Below are 20,017 nucleotides of genomic sequence, written 5' to 3'. Positions count from 1 at the left end.
CCTAATCTTAACCCCAAACACTGCTTTCAAACGGGTAAATCAAATGCAAATGTTTTTAAATCCAGTCCTCGTGCACCCTTGCTGACCTGGTCCAGGAAGCTGAGGCGAGGAAAATAAAATGAAGACAATAGCTGGAAAAGAAATGGACCTCACTCATCCACGGCTAAATGGGCCGTGTCTCATCCCTCAATACCTTCTGTTTTAATAGCAAAGAAGTGCAAAAGTGCATTCCTAAAATCAAAAGTCGTTTTTCGACTCTTTTCCAGACCCTGCATTCCAGCTGTAGGAGTGGACAGCGGTCAGCCATGCATGGATAGTTTTGGTCAACACCTGTGCAAAAGCAATCTCAGTCTTGAATGTCTTTTTCGAGAGGTGTGTTGCACTTTATTTTTACTTGACAGGTGACCTGCCCTGGAAACAATGATGGCACCAATCTCTTCAAATTCAGGTATTTGGTAGGCAAATTGTCCAGGTGGCCAGAGCTCAGCACTGGCCTCATTTGCTTCCAAATATCTTACATTTACCTAAGGAGGCAAAGCACTTTTCTTTGGATTTCTGCACACATGCTCTGATCTGTCAAGCAGAAAAATAACCAGAGGCTACTTCAAAGGCCAGATCTCCCCGAGACGGCCCGTTCAAAAACTCCACCGCCTACATGCAAGGAGCTAAATGGCGTCTTTATATGAAAATTGGTTTCATTAGATCGCTGGAGTCCTTTGATGGTCAGTTGGGGAAGAGAAAACACATGTTGACAAGCATAAACGTCTGAATCATCTTATAAATATCACCGTCAGTGCCGTCACAAAGAGTAAAACAAATTCGGAGAATGTGAGGTTTCCAAAATACATTTGTGAGTAAAAACATTAACACCAACCAATATTGGTTAACATTGACTTTAAAGGGCCTTTTTTCAGATTATGATTACAATTAAAATTAAAACCTTTATAGCTCTTTTGTTAGCGTGTTATCAATGTATCTATAATCTATACAAATCGGGCCAATATCTAACTAATGAAGAACAAATAAAGAAACTTATTCTCTTAATAGCTGTATATTATTAAGTAAGTAAGTAAGTAAGTAAGTAAGTAAGTAAGTAATATATATTTATATAGCGCTTTTCGAGACCAGGGTCACAAAGCGCTTTAACAATCAAAACTTAAACACATTTCTATCATAAAGCTTAGTTTTTTTAAATATGGTATTCATAGAATTCGAGCCCATCAGGGGTCCCCAAACTCTTTTCTGTGAAGACCACATAACTTTTCCCTTCTCTGATGGGGGGGTGGGGGTGAGGTAATGAATCAGATTGTGGATAATGAAATATGATATGCGTTATGACGGCTTTGTTAATAACATAAATTTAACTTTGTTTTTGTACAGTAAAGTTTTTTTTTTTAATAAGAAATTAAGATCAAGGACATAAACACACACGCAGACGTACTATTTATACATATACACACACGCGTCACAGCATCACTATGTAATTTATAGGGCACAAACTGTTATCCAGATCCAGAAGTTGCCTTATTTTAAAAGGTTAATTTTCAAACACTTAAATGTGGAATGTGATTTAGGGTTCAGCACCTCATTCACACCCTACCGTTTGACCTAGCAGAGCTTCCTGCAGAAACTCGTGACAAGAGCCAAACCCTGTCAAGGAACCAATATCGGTGTAAGGAAACGATTAGACATTAGTCAAAGGAGAAGTGGGGGAAACCTCAACCGGGAAGTTATTTATCACAGTTGACGGTCAAGACCTGCTTTAGCGGATCCATTGCAGGACTCCCTATGTAGCGTTAGTTCTTTGAGCATCACAGCAGGAACAATTTCTCAAAGACAAATAAACCATTGTTTCAGTCTTTAAAAAAAAAATTCTCTATCCTGACCTCTGATGTTCAGACTACTTTTCTGACATGTTTGGACATCAAAAGCAACGATGAGGATTATGTCCTACAGCAGCAGGTCTTCTAGATAATAGGTTTCAGTGAGCCTTTATCAAAGCTCAAAAGCTCTCCGTGGCTCAGTTTTCAGAATAAGTGAAGACATTAACGTGGCCTGCCTGAGCTTCTATAGATGCATTTAAGGAGGATGGCAGGGTTATGAGTTTGTCTCGTGTTACCTTGCTCTGCTGGAGTTGACCCGAGTGGGACCTACAGATTAAGGAACCATCTGGAAGCTGCAACCCGAATCCAGGAGTAAGGGAGTAGCAGAGACTGGCCAGGACCACACTTTTATCAAACAAGGTTAGCGAAGAGTCGTTGGTGGAGATATTTTATGACAATATTGCACACCAAACACTGACAGGGTAGACTGATCAGAGCATTAGACAAGTTGATTCTAAGAGCTGGAAATTGAGCTTTATTATAGATCCGGAATCTAGTAAAAGGAAACATCTGCTAGTATCTACCAGAATCTGGAGAAACACCCGGCCGTAGTCTTAACTTGCACACCAGCCGGATGAACGTTAAACTTCAGATGTCGATGGTATCATCAGAGAAAGAAACACTGTAGCTGCTCTTTTACATTCCATCCATCTTAACTACACAATTTCAACATCCAATAATTGCTAATGTTTTCGAGTAGCCATGTGGCACACTTCCTCCTTCCACAGGCACTTTCCTTAAAATTTCCATGTGATGTTTAAAAGTTTCCCCAAGGTCTCGTTCGTGGCAGCTATAATCAGTGCTTTGCACTAAGCAGACGGAGGACCAGATCCATGTCTGGGATCAATCTGACCAGAACGATGACTAGCACAGAGCGTCTTAATGATCCTCATCCTCATCTCACCAGGCGATGCATGCTGACATTCATTTAGAAGAATGATGCAAAGTTTACTCAAGTCTCCCCATCATAATAGTCAAAAACAATCCTACAAGCCATAATCATTTCTATTCATCTGCTGAGCTCGAGCGCTCGCAAGTAGCTAACCGTCCATCTGCAGCACACAAGGCAGCCACCCACCAGCAGCAGTCGTGTTCTCGTCAGTTAGAAAGGGATTGGACTACATCTCGACTACACAGTGCTTGTTGTAAATGACAGCCCTGGGCTTCACACATTGTAATAAGGACAGGCATCCCAGCTGCTATGATCAAACAAGCTCAACATAATACTTAATGTACGTATACCATCTGCAACGGTTTCTTCCCAGGGGACATTCACAGATGATCAAAAACAATTTTTTTTTGAAATAACATTAAACCAGGACAATAATATTTGGCCTACTGTGGTTGAAACTCTAGCTTACAATGAAATAAAGCGATGTCCATGCATTTGGAAGTTATTTAGTTTTAAACCTACCCTAAATGCCTAGTTTGCCAAACAATCCCAGACTACTGTCCAGTCAACTTAACTAGAACCAAGCTTCCCTATGTAACTCAAGCAAGAGATCATGGTCTTGATGACACGCCACCCGGGGATAAACAAACGTCCCCTCTGCAATTTTTCCTAATAGATGGGGAAGTGTGTTTCTGGATGAGAGAGAAAAGGGATACATTGAAGGCTGAAGTTTGTTTTTTAAGAGCAGCAGTATCAACCAAGTTCTACTTAACTGTACAGCATTTAACAGGCCCTTGTACAAACACAGAGTGTGTGACAGACTTCACCGAGAAAAGTAAATAAAAACAAATAAAACATCAAGGACAATCAAGGAGATATTCCAATACGTTTCATCAATTAAGAAATGTCCATATTGGTACTGATACCAATTTGATCTTGGCTCCTGAATGATTCTATTTTCTATAACAAATAACAGATCAGTTCTAGCAATAAGAAAATGTTGACATAAAAAATATCTTGATTTCAATTTTTTCAGCTTTGATAAATTTTCACTCCAATTTGTTTTATTATTTAAAAGAAAAGAGAATTTTAAAGTGCAATTCAACACTTGACAAACTATTGATGTAACTGATGTTCTCTGCCTTCGTCACTCATTAGTTTTTCCCATAGAACAACTACGAGAATTTAAGCCTTTTTCTTAAAAGACAGCACAGTAAACCAGCCTGCAACCAAACAGAAGACACAACCTTCTCAAATATAGGACTTATCTTGGTGCCTTGTAAGCTAGGCCTCATGAAATCAAAGATACGGTTTGATAGTGATATCTTGACTCCTAGATTGAGAATATATAAAACCTGATTGAAATAAACTTTGAGTAAAAAATAAGTCAGTGGGTATTTTTACATGGATGGTTGGTCATAAAAATGAAAGGTAAAGCGGCATTGATTAATATCTGAAGAGCCTGGAGAGTCAACTGTAAGTATCATTGGTAACAGAAGGATTTTCTTCTTCAGCTTCCACTTATTTGGCTTTGGCCGGCTTCAATATCTCAAAGGTCCAGATGTTGAGCAGTGTCTCCCCCGCTTTATAATCGTTCTTCTTTGTGTCAGCCATCACTCCTTCTCCTGTCATGCTTAGAGCCCTCTACCCTCTCACAAATCAAATCGCACTTGAAACATTTTGCCCGTTGGTACCCCTATATCAGGACTTGCCGGGACGGCGTGTTTTCTTTAGGAAATGACTCATAAATTAGAGGAGTTCCCAAGCTGGCCGTGAAAAAGCCAGACAAGCATATACAAGTGTTGTGATTAGTGTGGCTGAGAGAAAGGCCAGACAAGGCGGGTCTGTCGGAGCCATTTAGAACCGTCACAGACTTTAAAGAGAAAAAAAAGAAAACATATTGATCACATGTCACGGAGGCTGGGCTCGACCGACAAGAAGCGCTCCTGTGATCAGTGGATCTGTCTTCGCGTGGAAATAAGACCATCATTAAAGCATTCAGAAATGTAACAAATTGAAATGATATATCAGAATTGTTTTGTAGATATAATAAGTATACCGAATATAATAGCCTGTATTAAAGTGCTTGTTGTTGGACTTTGAATTTAATCCCAATGGACTGTATTGTTAATCAACAATAGAAGAACAGGTATAGTTTCCATTGACACATTGTATATGGCTAACTCTGGTTTGATTCCATTAAAGCCTTGTATCTCTCGTAACGTTGATGTTAACCAATTGTGACGGCTGGTTACATTAGTCATAGTTAAAGTGTTAAGAGAAGTATGGCTGCAGGTCATGGATCACACCATGGTCGTTTTAAAAGTCACTCGGAAGCTGGACATCCCAGTTAAATAGACGACACCCGAAACCTAAAACATCACTTAAAGTTAATTGAAAAGAAAATTGTAGCAATGGTGTAACCCTCTTGAAGACACTTTTAATATACATATCAGGGTTGAGTATTAGCAAGAACATACATGGGTACAATAGGATGGTATCATGATATCACAACGGTGCGAATGCAGAGTCACAAAAATATGTATACAAACAATATTTGATGGATTCCACGGAACCCCCCCGGACCACTGATCTTCTTGTAGTGCTTTTATATTATATTTTTTATTAAGATGTTTGTAAAAATTAAATATTACACCATTTATTTACAGCCAGTCTTAATGCAATTTCTTTATCATGCACTTTTGTACATACCTATTCCTGAATATCTTTTTAATCCTCTTTGTTTTGTTTAATACTTTTCGTATTCGTTTAGTGTTTTTTTGTAATGTTTTTAAATAAAATGTATATAAAATAATAACACTTGTTTTGCATTTGGTGCATTTTATTTTAAATGGTAAAATATTTGAAATATGAAATGTTTTTTAGAATCTTAAAATAAAATGAATTTTGATAAATAAAATTATATGCAATCAAATTTAACCTAAGCTTATTTGTAATGTCCCTTTATTCTCATTTTGTTACTTTCTTTTTTTGGCTCGATGGCCCCTTATTACAGCCACAGTATATAATGTGGCCCCCGAGAAAATATAATTGCCCTCCTCTGCTTTAAACTAAAGTGTCACGTAATGTAGACTTAATAACAACATTTGTTGCTTTAATTGATACAATTTGGATATATTTTTCACTACTATTATGTTCAAGATGTTTGACATGTGTTCTTAATTTTAATAATTTAAATTGATGTTGAAACGTTTTTTAAATATATTTATAGGTGCTTACAAAGAGAAATAAATAGGTAAACAAACACAGCACTTAAATTAAATGGATTTAGGTGAATGAAATAAAATCACTCATAACTGTGAGTAAAAACTGGAAAAGATAAGATCTCTCTGGGTCAAGAGGAGATGCTATCAAACAAAGTTTATTTAACTTCACTGGAGAGAAGGATGTAAAAAAGGGAAATGACAGGCTTAAGGGGACAACACCCATAACTTCAGGCATTTAGTGATCTTATCAGCGGGCTGCAGTCATTAACTGGTCAGCACCACGACTTGGACATTCTCCCACCTGAGTCTTCCAGGCCTTTAACACGCCTTAGTGGTTAAGCTCTGCTCATTCCAACAGTTATTTCTAGTTCTGAGCAGCCGAATAAGCATGTTGTTGTGGCCGCTTAGGTTATTAGGACCATTGATGTATTTTCCAAACTTACAACACTGTACCAGCTTAGACTAAAGGCCAAGTTTATTGGGGATTAAGACATACCAATTGGATTGCAGTTTACAACTTTGAAAGTGCTAAAGCGATAATAACGTGGCTCACATAAGAAATAATTGCAGAGATCTACAACCATAACTTAGACTTGATGTGAAAAGGACTTAACACCCAACTAAAAAAAATGTAGAAATACTCAATAAACGTACTGCTTTCCCCCCTCTTCACAGGACAAAGGGGAATTGAGTTTAAGCACAATCTCTGGGGATTCAGTTTATGTCGGCACATGCTGAGGACTCGGTGCTCAGACAGACATTAAATCGAACCATCAATAAAACAAACATCTCATTTTGGTCAACGTACAGTAGCACCTTCATTAGAGACAACATTCAATCATGTTTATAGCCAAACCCGAATGAGAATGAAGGCCTCAGACTACAGGTACTTCAATGAGGTATTTTTAACTTAACATTATGCATCATTAAATCCAAGTAATGCTCCTCATGCAGACAACAGTGAAGGAGGCAAAAACATATTTATGATAGTTGTGAAGAGATTAGTGGGTCTGGTGGTTAACATTTTAGAAGGTTTAAGTACAATATGGACAGGCTTCTTTAAGACTTTATAATGTTCACCTATCGTTAGAAGTGATAACGTTTGATGACTCTGTTCTCACACAGAGCAGCTGTGACTCACCTACCACTTCAAGCTAAACAGTAAGACAATTGACTTGCAAATTAGCATTTTATAATCACAGGTTGTAAGAGGGAACAAGGTGGAAGGTGGGGAATCAGGCAGGCCAGAGGAAGTGACTCAAGATAGTGAAATGATAGTCATTGCCGTTTATACCGTCGTAAAAGTGTAGCTGGTGTGGCAAAAGAAATGAGAAACAATGATTTATGGATTCGGCTGAACTATCCCTTTATTGTTGGGAAAGACGTTGGATTTCGTCAGGATATAAACTACCTTGGACTGGAGTGTTTATTAATAGCTTTAAGAGCAATTTAGTTTGTTAGTAAGATTTACATCCGGTCACATCTCATTACCTGATACCTAAAGAGTAAGTATGTAAGCTTACTAACATAGCACTTTCTAGGTTTGTGCGCCAGCTTTATAATAAAAAGCAATGTTAAGTGTCTTGCTCGTGGGTCAGAATGCCACAATATAAACTGGTGCTGGGATTGAACCCTCAGGCCGCCAGTCAACCACTCTACTTTCTGAGAAGCAGCAAAACTGCATATGTTACCAAAATAATAGGAGCTTGACTTTTATCAACATGAGAGCCTTTCAAAGCGTTGCAATATTATGTATTTCCAGATAGCCAATGGAATTCCACAATAGTTTAAGGGCTTTTAACGAACAGTGGAAATGAATTAAGGTAGTAAGGAGTGTATACAATGACACAACAATCTTTTGCCTCACCAATACAACTAGTAGTATTTTGACACTCCTTTATTTTCTTCTCGACAAGTGTCACACAAACATACTTGGGGTTTTTGCTTGAGGAAACTCTCATTCCTTCTCAGATATTTTCATCACCTTCCCCCGCACAATCCAACTTCCTCCACTACACAAGCCCTGTAAACAAACACACCAAACGCTAACATTGCACAAGTGACACGGCGACCCACAAACCAAATGTCGCTCACACACACAAACACACACACACACACAGGTCACACTTGTCAGATGAGGGAAATATGCGCAGTGAGCTCAGACACAATCTGCCACAAATTTGCTTATCGTTCTGTGCATCGGTCCATGTTTTTCATTCCTCCACATTCCCTTTTCTCCTTCACTATCTTGGCCAACAGGTCCTTCCATCTGCTCGCCAGCTGGTGGGGAATGATGGTTGAGAGGAGAGCAACAGAGGAGGAGAGGGGGGCTCTCTATTCAACGATCTGCCACATTCAAATGATCAAACTTTTTCTCAGTGACAGTAATGGGTCTCATTAGGGTCCCGGCCAGACCAGAGATCACTTTTGTGAATTTCACTTTCAGAGAGGCTATATATGGAAGCACAAAGTCAGTTCAAGGCCATGATGACGAACTTTTTTGATTCTAGTTGAAGCCGGTCATGGTGTCCTGTAGAGATATCTTGGTGCTCACAATGGTCCAGTCATGAAGCCCATGATGTGTTCTTAGAAAACAATTGTTTATACATTTATAATCTCCTTAAACGATTTTAATACGAGATCCTTGTAATATATGCTGCTTAATAACTAGAGTTTTTAAGCCAATCCGGAGGAAGCTTTTTTGGGGTTTTGGTCTCGTCTTCGTTTTCTAAAATCTCTACCTTGGCTAATATTCTGCATTTTTCAAAAGTCTGGGTCTTGTCTTGGTCTCAGCTGAGCTGGTCGTGAGTTAAAGTCTAATAATAACCCACAAAGCCTTGACACATGTAAGAGGACCTGTTTCCCTTTAAGCCCAGAAATATGTGGACCTGATTGTCCAACCAAAACCCTTACGGCCCAGACACAGGATTTAGCAAAAATCCCAGTTGTTATTCCAAACAACTGTATAATAATATTAGTAATAGTCTGTTTACACAGCAGCCATTACCACTGTTGTCAGCCATTTCTATTTCCAACATAGAGTCACGGTCTGCGGTGGAAGTGTACAGCAACAGAACATAAATAAACATGCAGACTTGTCCGTCCGACTAGTCGTTTATTCAGCTTCTGCTCGACATCAAACGTGTAGAGAGTGATTTTGTCGTTTGTCTCGTTCCCTCTTAATGATGACTTGTGAGCAGCAGAACGCTTGAATGGACTCCATTGAGCCAAAGTCAAAATGTGTCACTCATCGGTCGTTCCTCCTCCTCCTCTGGAACAGACAGGTTCAGAGCAGGTCTGAGGTCGTAACACGACCCTCACTGCTCACTCGCCCTAATGATCTTGGCTCACGCCCATTCCCAATGTTGGTTTAACCCGCAGCTGATGGGCCAATTTAACACGTTTGAAACAAAGTTCTGTTCCACTCCTGCTCACAAACATCAACCTTTTCTCAACCTCTGCTGTCAAAGGAGAGGTTTTGAATACGCTGCCGTCATGGAAGAACGTAATCAGTCATGTATGATTTCCTGCAAATGTAAACAAATAACATTGAGTACAGGCGGGCTCTCGCTTCTACACTTTTTTAAAAGCCACACATACACAAATCAATGTTGTGATTACGAGGAAGGAATGAAGAAGAAAAAAAAGTGCAAAACAGCTGGGAGACCTCGACCTCCCCAAAACCTCAGACACCTTTCAATGTGAAAGCAACTGGCACTACAGGTCACATGACTACTCCGATTTGATACTATGCAAGTCCACCATTGTGGACGCTTCACCGCCGCGAATACAAAGGACACAACGACTCCATTAGACTCACTTAACAGAGAAGTCGAAGTGAAAGTTCTGTGTCTGATTGGTATGCTAGCAGGAGCAGCTCTGGACTTGTATTACCATGGTAACCTGCCTGACCTTTCACTTTTGGTCATGCTGCACCTGTCAACAAGCCACAACTGCACTGTGGGATTCCACACTCCGTTTTAGGAAACACACTTGCACGACAGCCTATACCTTTTCACAAACAAGTATCCGATGAACACAGCAATGAATCGACTAGAAGAACAAATGTAATACTTTTCTGATACATGATAGTCTAAAGATATTTCCTTTGAGTATTTACCAGACTAATTGTTGTGTGAAATGAATGTTTACATAAAAATAACTAAGCAAATTGTAATGTTAATGAAACATATCAATTGAAAGTATAAATCACATTATTTAGTTGGAATAATGTTTGTTCATATGCGGACAAAGTTAAAACAATGTCTTGTTTACTGTAACAAAGATGCAATATCACGACTGCTAAATATTTACGCGACTAACTTGCAACCAATTACTTTTAAAACCAGGAGATAAATGTTATTATTCACCTGTTCAGCAACTGAACAAACAGATTAAGTTTAAGCTGTCGTGATAACATCAGTTAAAGTGAAAGTCACTTTGTGTACACAAGTAGAAACAACAGCAGTTCTTAATGACATGCTAACTAGCATTAGCATAGATTATATTTACTTAGCTACAATTGTTAGTGTTACAGAAATATGTCAATGTTTATACTTTTCAGCCTGTATTACTTATTCCGGAAGCTATGTTTAATTTAATCTAAAAAAAAAGATCATTGTAATTTATATTGTGACTTTCCAAAAATTGGAGTGAAAAGAGAGGCAGAATAGAAACTTCTTTTCTCAACAAAGTTTCTTTTGTCGTGACATGACAAACGCGATGAGACTCTGGACCACATGACTAATTGTTACGATGGCTTCAGGTGAGAAATGAAAGCAGCATAGTTAACCAGACATTCACCTGGAGTCTTCCTGTGGCACGAAAAGATTTTGAAATACATCATCATGGTGTGCGTCTGTTTCCACAATCCCTTCAGGAGAAACGTCATGGAGGGAAACAAACCCAGATGATCTCGAGAGTCCAGGCTTTGAAGTTTTACTGCACTGTGGTTCCACGGAGCCTCGGAGGGCAAGACCCGGACCCGCCTGAGCTGCATTAGACATAATATGGTAAGAAATAGCACAAGTCGTATCTCAATCTACCACACACCACTGTGCAAGTGGCCTTCATCAACACGTGTGTGCTATTGGCAGCAGTTCTAGAACAAGGTTTTATGAAAGGCTAATACACAACAAGAAGTTACTATGAAATACTGCACCATTAGTTGGACCATGTTTAGGAGACTTTGAAGTAAAAAAAAGAAAAAGATAATTCACCATAGGCAGCATCAGAAGCCATTGTCCAACAATTCCATGAAACAAAAGCTGAAGAACACACCCGTGTGTGGTGTTGGTAACCTTACCTTCTAGAACAGGCCTGAGCAACTTTAGCTCTTTCCTCATAACTATAAACATAGTAAAATGTTGAATTAAAATCAAGTTATGCATTTTGCTTGTAAAGTTCTTGTCCTGAAAAGTATGTGTAGATATTCTATAATAGTAAAGTAAAATAAAGGTTATTTGTAAAGTGCTTTTCTAGAACAGGGTCACAAAATGCTTTAACAATCAAAAACAAAACACAGTTAAAAAATATACTTTAAAAGCTCAAGACACACAAGAAAAACGAAGGAGTCCCAGAAAATAAGGAAAAAGCCTGAACAAATAAAAATGTCTTAAGATGTTTCTTGAAGGAGTCAGTAGATCATCAAACACAGAGGGAGAGGAAGATCGTTCATAAGCTTTGGAACAACAGCCTGAAAGTATTTCTCTCCTCTGGTCCGGAAGTGTGTTCAAGAACCATCACTAGATTCTGATCCACAGACCTCAGAGCCCGAGCTGGGGTGCAAGTCTGGATCAGATGTAAGGAGGAGCCTGACCATTAATAGTTCTGAAAGTAAGAACCAGAATTTAAAAATTGATCCTGAAAGAAACTGGCAGCAAGTGAAGAGTTTTAAGGATCGGGGAAATGTGAGTTCTTCTACTAGAGCAGTTCAGAATTCTCGCTGCAGAGTTTTGTTATTAACTGTAGCCGAGACAGCTCCTTCTTGCTTAGACACCAAAATAAACTATCACAATAGTCTAAACGAGAAGACACAAACACATGTATTATAAGCACCAACCCTTGTTCTTGACTTCAGTGTGACTTGAACCAGTTTAATTCAGTTCTGATGATTCTTAATCTGATTAACAAACATTTGCATTCCACTTGCCATCAACACCAACAACTCGGTTACTCAGTGCTTCCTATTGAAACTCTAAAGACCCAAGTTATTCGGTCGATCAATAAGATGCCTGTCCAGTCCAGCCTAGGTTACCAAGTCTCTCCAAACACAGAAGAAAAGTCCACCAGAAAGAAATCCCATCTGTGTCCTCATCCATCCTGCGGGTGGAGACATGAGCAAACAGCTCACTTTCACCACCCTGGCAACCGTTCTCGCCTCACACCATCAGACAGCACACACACACACACACATTCTAAAGGTAGACCCTAAACAATCCCATGAATTGTCAGAGGTAAACATTTTAGGAGATACCAAAATGAGACTTCCTGGTGTTGGTGGCACCGGCAGCAAATCTGTCAGAGAAGAGAAAACAAGCCGTGGCAGATATACGGGCCACTTTTTCCTGAGAGTGTTTATGCCCAGAAAAGACGTCAGCCATTGTTCCGACAGGAAGAATCCTAAATAAAGTACACAGCTTTCTTGCCTTAACTTGAAAGTCATCAGTACTGTGGTAAACGAACAATAAAGATGTGAGAAACTAAACTGGTCTATTCTTGCTGCTCGTTATTTTTATTTTATTTAAGGTCATAAAAAGGCAGGAGATGAAATGGAAAGTTCAATCGCTTGGACAGATTGGATAAATATTTCTCTTCTGCTCACAGGAGAAGGCAGCAGCAATCCCAGCTCTCCTACATGACTGGTGGCTTCTCTGGGCTGGACACAAGTTTCTCACCAGCTGTCTGTTTACACTGCGCCACTAGAGTTGAGTATCAATTACTTTCACGGGAGGAAAAGGCAAAGAGCAGAGTAAAGGCTGAGCCGACTTCACTGGCTGTTTCTTGCGTTAAAAAAATCAGTTTTAAAGTTTATTTTGTGATAAATAATGAGCTAAATATTATGTTTAAATAATAATGATTGTTTCAATTGAAGGCGTTTAGCCAATTGTAACTATCATATTAATTTTGATTCAAATGTATATCACACACGCAAAATACCAGAATGCTGCAATATTTAGGCTGCAGTCAATACAAATCAAATAAGAGAAAAAATGTATTCCAGGAATTAGTCGAGCTCACACTAGTGTCACATTTGTCAAGAAATGACAAAACTTCATGTAGAGAAATTCATTTTCAGGTACACATTGGTTTATGTATCCATAACTATATCTATGTATTGTATGAAAAATAAAGTATGTTTGATAAATGCAAACAACACAAAACAAAAAATTGTTGAAATGCCATTTTCTTATTTAAATTTTCTGGCCAATCCTCATATTATGGTTAATAAATTCAGGGGAAAAAAAAAGGTTTTGTAGTCCGTGACGGAGAAAGGGACAAAAAAGAGGCAACTCTATTTGGACACATTTCATTTCACATAGAAAATGAAATTGAACAAGTTTCAAGAACCTTCTTTAAAGTAATCCAAATGTGGCGTTGTGTAATGTAGAATATGTGATGCCTTTCTTATTTTTTATTAATTGTGGGGTTTTTTTTCTGCAGTCCATGTCTTTTCAAAATACGTGAACATTTTTAAGAAAGGTACTCGGAGTGGGTGTAAGCAAATCTTAACTGTTATACTGCATCCCAACTATAAGTAATTATCTCCCCTTTTATTGACTTGTGAAACAACTACAATGTCTCTGAAGGGGGAAGAATAGAGGAATATCAATCAATCAAACAATCCATCAATGATTTAACACTGCCAGTGTGGTGCCTTTATTAATGTCAGAAAGGCTAGGGTGCATTGAAAGCTTAAAGACAGATGATGCTCACGGAAAGTAAATAAAAAAAAGAAATACGTTTTTATCCTTTACTTTAAGACAATCAATCTGTTACTGTTATCAAACTTAGACGAAGAGAGTCAAGTGACAAAGACGTATGTATTTAGGAAAACATTATCCCAAAAGACAATTTTTTTTCCGAGTCTTTGGTTCAATCACTCCGACTCCAGACACCCTGGAACAACTTCACCATATGGGGCCATCTACAAAGTTGGGGGTTCAGTAACGGCGCAGCAACTGCAAGGACAAAAAGCAGCTCAAACCACATGTTGCTGTAAATCATGCCCCGACTGTTGATCTATGTCAGCGTCTGACATCCAGCACTGCAGGCCAGGTGATGCTTAAATGATCGCCCGTCCACCCACTCCTGCCAGACCGAGGCGGAGAGATGAAGGAAGAGAACTGGCCCACAGAAGGAACTTAAGCTCCTCAACTCAAACCTTGAGTCCATGAAAATGTTTTCATGGAAAGTCTGCAATGTTCAATAGACCACAGTTCTTTTATTTATGAGGCCGTGTGTTTGATTGAAGACAAAAGTGCTCCCCATAAATAAAAGACACGTCTAACGTAAATAGAGACGATTAAAACATTAGATCCGGAACCACCTGACCTTCACACTGTCGGCCATCTGCACCTAAGTGGACTTCATCATCGGGGGAACATTCTGTAGCCGTGGACTTCAGCCTTTCAGCAGAGTTCAGACATGTGATTTATAACAACAACTGGAGATTAATGGCCAGAGCCGCGCCAGAGCGCAACAACAAGGCTCCTACCGGCCAGGAATGTCAGGGCGCTCGGCGGCTTCTGCGCCCTCTAGTGGAGGCCTGGTACAATTTATCCCACTGACGGGTCGATTCAACATCTCGCTGCCGTCATCTTGTCACCAATCGATCCATGACATCAGAACTATGAATGAAGCGTATGTATCCAGCACGTGTGAACCTTTCAATCACTGAAATAAACAACCTGTGAACATGTTGTGTGACATCGTTTCAGGTACTTCGTAGTGATATCAGGACTCTTTTGAACTCCTTTGCAATGAGTCAACACCTTTCCTGAATCACAGAAAGCATTTTGTTGATTTGATTGTATGTTGCTTGTATGACATTCACTCCTTGGCGAAGGTATGCAATGTCTTAGTGCTTTTCTGGTCAATTTAATCTAAAGTTCCTCAGGGGCCATATTATATACTGCGAGTATTGTAAGGGGTCGTCAAGTCAAAAAAGAGGAGCCAAGAGCCAAAATATGATGGAAAAATCAAACAGGAAAAGAAAAAAATGTTATAGTAAAATAGATCTAAATATACAAATTAAATACATATACAAATGTCATATAAAAAGTACAAGAAGGACAAAGAAAGAAAAAGAAAAGTCCTAAACAAAGAATTCAAGAAAGTAGTATTTTTTGGTAATACAATAATAAATACACGTACAAGCATGTCTGATGATAATATTTTAATAAAACAAATAGGATAATGTTTTTTTTCTTTAGCAAAAATATGGTTTGGTAACTTTTCTATAGGGTCTTGTGTATTAATCCAATCATAAAACACTTGCATAACCCTTGCATAGAAAGGAAATGACTGTAATACCGTTAGAATTGATGGTGTGGTCAACTCAGAACAAGGAATCTTATTGGATGAAATCTAATAAATGAGTAAATGGACAGCGAAAATATTTCCTTGAATGAGAGCGAGAACTGTCCTGTGAAACATCTGTGCATTGGTAATGGAACGCCCAGAGAGCAGGAGAATGCCCTCTTGGCTTTGTTTATGAGAAAAGCAGCCATAAAATAAAAACTGCTATTATATTTCACAACCTCATGGCAGCTCCTAGTGCTTGATAATAACATGGTACATGGTTGCATTACCACGACACTGAAAATACTTAAATCTGAGCAAGTTTTTATGTTTTGTTTTAAATATTAATCGTCTTTTTAGAATCATTCATGAGCTTCAGAATAGGAACTTATTTCAAGATATGACGACAAAAATGAATTGGATACAAACTATTTTCTTGTAAAGTTTCCCCAAAAAAATGTCTTAATACAAGAAATGTTTTCTAATTTATTTTTTTTTACCTTTATTAGTTACAAGCTATGGTGTAATTTTGTCTTTTAATGTCTTAAAAAACATTTTTATGGACCCCTCAAGTGACTGGTACTTAATCTAATCAAACGTTTTGAAACAAGACTTAAACACGAACAATAAGATTAATATAAATACATGGTATGAGCCGGATTAGTTTTCTAGATAATTTTAGTGTTGCGTTTGTTATCTTGTAAAATGACAACTGTATCACTCCAGGACATTCTTCCGACTTCACACCGTTGCCAACCATGACTCTCCGAGTTGAGCACTCGTGACGTGAGACCTGATGGCTGAGGGAACCTGCCTGCTGTGTAACCTGCTGACCAAACATTTTCTTTACAGCCGACTGTCCTGTGGTTCCAGTCCTCATGCTGAGGTTTTTAGAGGCTCTCAATGTGGATAAACATTGAATTAGCCTCCAGGAAGATGAAGTTCAGCGCTTTGAGGATCGGCAAATGTGGCTTAAAACAGCCGTTTGTAGCGTGTTGTAGATGCCACGACTACTGACGCGAGTCTGCCTCTGGTTAGACGGGGAAGGAACTTCATGACTCTTATTAGGTGACACATTGCTGGGAAATTGTGCTCAGACATTTGGCAACTCATGCGTGAGATGTGGAAGAACATCACATGATGGGAAAGGATGATAACTAAACACTTTCAGCAACCATTCCTTAAACCCACACACACACACACACACACACGTCATTTGCAACATCATTGAGAAAAGCTTTAAGAAAGAGACAGAGCAGCAGGTGTGAAGCAGCTGAGAGCAGTCAAAAGTTGATCTGGCACATGAACACACACACTCTGGTCTCTTTTGTCTCCAAGATTCACTCTTGTTGTTGGACTCGGCCGCACCCATCGCGCCCCGGCCAGCAACGCGATCATCGTTCAGACTCACTCCACCCTGCGAGTGTGAGCTCCGACGCAGAAACAAGAGTCTTGAGAAAAAAGGTGCGTGTTGCCAAATAAAATCAACATTATTTTCACAGCTCGGCTAGTCTTCACATTAGAGGGTCACGGGAAACATGATCCGGGTGATTTAGATTGTCGAGGCCGGAGCTGTCACTGCTGCAGGAGAGGAAGGCGAGAAGACACGACATCGCTCCAGAGCAGCACTTTACCAGCCAGAAAACACGTACGTTCACGAATGTAAAGAAATAAAGTAGACGTGTAAATTAGGGCTGTAAGGAAACATGATATAAAGATATTTCTTCATGTTACTGTATTGATATTCAACAGCAGTGTGTTTCATTTTTCTTTTATAATCCTATTTGTTTTATCATTAATATTTCACTGAAGAGTATAAAATAATAGAATTTAATTTTCTTTTCTTTTTTTTAACAATTTACATGAAAATATTCACAGCGTCTAAACATTTTGGTGTTGGAATTTAACTTTACATCCTCTGCAGTTAAAAGAAAGAATGAAATCCTGCAAGATCCCGGCGATGACTGAGGACAAGAGGATACAGCTGCTTTCAAAGCTGATGTTCAGACATAATATTCTTTCAGTTCTATAATTGGCAGACAGTGGAACAATCACATGTCACTAAGATTCAGTCTCCACTTAAACTGTTTTTTTTTTATTATAAAAGTGTATTGAAATACATTGTACTAATTTTGTATCATAAGCTGAATATAGCGAATGGTATCGTGAGATTAGTGTATCGCAGTCCTAGTGTGAATAATTATTTAAAATGTTTTATCCTAACGAAGACGACATTAAAAGGATCATTTACCACAGCAGCACATAAACACTTTTACTATATATAAATATTTCTTTCTGCTTCCGAACCCACTGTTGGAAGAGTGCAATTGAAAACCATTACAAACACTAAAGCTTCAGTATGTACTGTCGTTACGTTCAACCAGCCAGTCTTGACCACCGACATGAAAGCCTCATGGCATGTTTGTTCTTCATTAGCTCATTTATCACCTGCTTTTGATGAACAAAATGAGCATTCATTTGATGTTTATTTGTGGACAGAAGCCACATTTCTTTCTGTCACTGGTCGTTCTTCAGGGGATGATCTGTAGTAACACTATGTGGATCTTCAGTTCTTTTAATGCCATTGACTTGAACTTAAACGGAGAGAGTATCTTTATGAGCGAATTAAAGAAACAATACCTCAAATCTACATATGGCACTGAACAAATGACTTTACACTCTGAAGGAAGGAGAGATTCTGCCACCATTCTTTTTCCACTGCAGTCAGGCTATTAAATAGAAATTATTATCTTTAATTAGAGTTAGTTTTTAACTTCCTCTATATGTTCTAATGTTTTTGTTGTCGATATATATTTATCATCATTTTGTTTAATAATAATTCTTATATTATCAGTACTATTTATTTAATGTATTCTTAAACTGAATATTATCTTTGTTATTTCTACCTTAATATAAAGTGTATGTATGTGTGTCAAATTTCCCCAATGATGGAAGAATAAAAGGTGCATAAAATAATCTAAATAACCTAAAGAGATCACGTGACCACTATCATTCAACACATCACTTCCCATCAACGCTACTCACCAAGTGTCAAGACTAAACAAAGCGACACGTGAGAGAATCAGACCGGCGTGCACACAAAGACGGAGGCTGATGTTTCGATGAGTCATCAGGTCTCACTCACTGCTCGTCCTGCCAACGTGCAAGAGACACATAAAGCTTTGAAACCATCGCCGAGCGTCTGGAGCGGCGACCACACCAGGGTCAGAGACAAGAGCCATAAACAGGTCTGAGTGAAAGAAAGGGAAACGCAGACAAGACAGACTTCTGTTCCCACATAATGAGTCTCACTGTTTAACCTTCGCTGGCCTTGGAAGAGTCGACAGGAAGTCTCACCGTCGGCCAGGACTCCTGTTCATCCCTCCATCTAATCCGGCTGGATTTTCTCAACAAGTTTTTGGAACGGCATTAAATAAACAGCACTGGAGTGAACCGCGCGAATCACTCGCTGATCCTGGTGAAGATATTTTTATATCAAAGCTTTAGCTGTGGGATGAATCTTCTCCAAGCCATTCATCAGAGAAATTGACATTGACACCTTTATTCTCAACTGTTAACTGAATGATTGCTATCACGACCACATAGTGTGCGGCGGTGAAAAGCGAAGCGCCAATAAACTGCCTCGGCCAACGGCAGAAATGGCAGAAAAGCCATTTAGCTAGAAACAACACGGCACTTGTTAGGTTCAGACAGCGTGTCCTTCAGCAGCTCTCAGGTCTGGCCAAACTTAACAGCCACAACTCTGCGCACAACACTGATGAATGTGTTTTGGTTCACACTGCTGAAAGTGGAGATTCTGCCCGCGGCTTAAACAGGTCACACACAGATCGTTGCACGGATTAGAAACATACCCCGAGGATTTAAAGGCACAATCCTAAAGACAAATGAGAATACAAAACGCTATATTTGCTAAAGATTACGTGAGATTTAGAGCCACCACTTTTACAAACCGCTACGACGAGAGACGTTCTGAGGAAGACGATTCAAAGCGTTAACGATAGAACAGACAAACGAAAGTATATACGTATGATTTCATTGGCACAAATGTCTGCGAAAGCAAAGACAACATCGCTTCTTACATCAGTCTTTTCCGCTTCTATTGATCACTCTTTTTTTTTTTTATCAGTGCATCATGACAGCAGTGGAAAGACATTTAACTGTGGTAAACTCAAGTACTAGAACAGAGAGAAACAAAGTACTTGATCAGAGCTCCACATTCAACTGCTGCTTCCAGGCGCCATCCCAGAGGATGTGATTTCTTTTCTTGGTTACAAGTTGACTCAGCAAGCCTTCATTTGAGAAAACATTTTACAGCTCTTGTAAGCCTCATAAAATCACTTCCAAGGCGCCCAATTAATGAAGTGCTTTAGAAGGTACAACAGTTCTTAAACTAATGTGAAAACCCAACTCTCCTGACTCGCATGTTTCAAATGTTGAATCTTCCTCTCCAAGATGCAGTAAGTCTCTCATCA

The 20,017-nt window shown here is 39.0% G+C and overlaps 1 protein-coding gene across 1 annotated transcript in view; it reads right to left on the bottom strand.

Moving 5' to 3' along the window:
* Positions 1-20,017, bottom strand: part of sulf1 (sulfatase 1) — a 67,205-nt gene that overhangs the window by 46,483 nt on the left and 705 nt on the right. The gene's annotated exons all lie outside the window — the stretch shown is intronic.

Source organism: Callionymus lyra, chromosome 4 (genome assembly GCF_982586985.1).
Source record: "Callionymus lyra chromosome 4, fCalLyr1.hap1.1, whole genome shotgun sequence".
Classification (NCBI taxonomy): domain Eukaryota; kingdom Metazoa; phylum Chordata; class Actinopteri; order Syngnathiformes; family Callionymidae; genus Callionymus; species Callionymus lyra.
This window is presented reverse-complemented; position numbering and strand designations above follow the sequence as displayed.